The sequence below is a fragment of the Myotis davidii genome, unplaced genomic scaffold (assembly GCF_000327345.1).
Source record: "Myotis davidii unplaced genomic scaffold, ASM32734v1 scaffold216, whole genome shotgun sequence".
Classification (NCBI taxonomy): Eukaryota; Metazoa; Chordata; class Mammalia; order Chiroptera; family Vespertilionidae; genus Myotis; species Myotis davidii.
The window spans coordinates 1,213,793-1,215,851 of NW_006287277.1; positions in this window are offsets into that span (position 1 = coordinate 1,213,793).

Genomic DNA, 2,059 nt, shown 5'->3' on the forward strand with positions numbered 1-2,059 from the left:
AGGGGAAAATTAACGACAACACGAATTTAAAATAAATAAAGAAACAAATAAATAAATAAAAATTATAAATCATTAACAGAAATTCTAGTTAAAATAAAAAAGAAACATGGTGTCTACTGTCGGCTAATCAAGTGGGGTCCAGGAGTCAAGCCATGTGGGGATAAAGAGGTTCAAGAAGGTACAGTCCCCAGAAGTGAGGTGTGTTGAGCATGCTGGGTAAGCTGCATGGCCATTCTGTGCCCCATTGTCCTCATCTACAAAATGGGGGAAATCCAACATCCTAGGATTAATATGAGAATTAAACGACATAGTCCTCATAAAGTCCTTAGAACTACACCTGTCACACAGTAAGCCTGACTGGCGATTACACAGGACTACAATGGAAAGGTTTACATATATCTACTATAATACCAGGCATTGCTCTAGAACAGGTGGTTCGCAAACTTTTTCTTTAAAAGGCCAAAAAACATAGATTTTAGGCTTCACAGGCCATCTGATCTCTGTACGCACTACTCAACTCCGCTGCTCTTGCAGCAGAAACAGCAACATTGCCAATGCATAAATGAGTGGGCGTGGCTTTGCTCCAATCTATCTTTTTTCAAAAGCAGGCAGGCTGCATTCAGCTGCAGGCCAGTTTGCTGATCCCTTTTCTAGAACATGCTGTCCAATAGAAACATAATGCAAGCTACAGATAGAATTTAAAATTGTCTAGCAGCCACGTTAAAAAAACAGACAGGTGGGTCCAGCTGGTGGTGCTCAGTGGTTAAGCCTCCACCTATAAACCTGGAGGTCACGGCACATGCCTGGTTACAGACTGGATCCCGTGTGGGGCTTATGGGAGGCGACTGATCAATTATTCTCTCATCATTGATGTTTCTATCTCCTTCTCCCTCTCCCTTCCTCTCTAAAATAGAAAACAAGACAAAACAAAACAAAAAAACTACCAGACAGGTGAAATTAATAATACATTTTACTTAACCCAGTTTATCCAAAATACTGCTACTTCAACATGTGATACAAAAAAATTAATGAGATACTTTATATTTTTCATACTAATTCTCAAAAATTTCGCTGTTTTATGCTTACTGCACAACTCAATTCGGACCAGGCACATTTCAAGTACTCAATTGCCTATGTAGCTAGTGGCTACCATATTGGATAACACAGTTCTAGAACATATGCTAATACAGATAATGCTTAGATACACACCTATACCTCTAGATTCTGAATACATACCAAAAAGAGAGTGTATACAGCGCCAGCAAGAGTATGCATATAAAAGCTTATCATTATTAACTAGTATTACAGTATGTGCAGGGTGCACACATCTGGCCTAAACCCCGAAGAGTGGAAGACCAAAGAAAATTTTCCAAAAGTTTACAAATTAGCAGTAACTGAGATCTGATTAGAACTTTAGATCTAAGATCTAATCCAGCTACACTGGGAGCCCCTCCCTCTAGGGGAGAGAAATGCCAAAATGTTTTTTTAAATTTTTTTCCCTTTATTGATTAAGGTATTACAATAGTGTCCTTATCCCCTCATTGTCCCCCCTCCCCCCCACTCATGCCCTCACCCCCCTCTTGTCTGTGTCCATTGGTTAGGCCTATATGCTTACATACAAGTCCTTTGGTTGATCTCTACCCCTTAGCCCCACCCTCTCCTGCCTTCCCTCTGAGGTTTGACAGTTTTCTGTCTCTAGATCTGTTTTTGTTCATCGGTTTATGTTGTTGTCCGTAGGGGCGTCTGGGTTTCTGAACTGTCAATACTGTACTGCGCTAGGGGCCTCTCACGTTAAGATGATCCCTAGCAATTGAATGGAAGGGACAACCCAAGGGCACGCTCTGGCCCGGGTTCAGGTTCTGGTGGGTGGGGTGGAGCGACAAGCCAAGCCTGCAGCAAACCGTTCTGGGGTGACAGCCTGGCACCCAACACAAGCAGGGGCGGCCCGGTACCTGAAAATGAAATTCAAGGTGAATCATCACCAAGTCCCCAAGTCACTGATGTGCAAAGACTGTGAGAAAGTTCTTTACCTGTTTCCTATACCAAAGAATCAAGACTG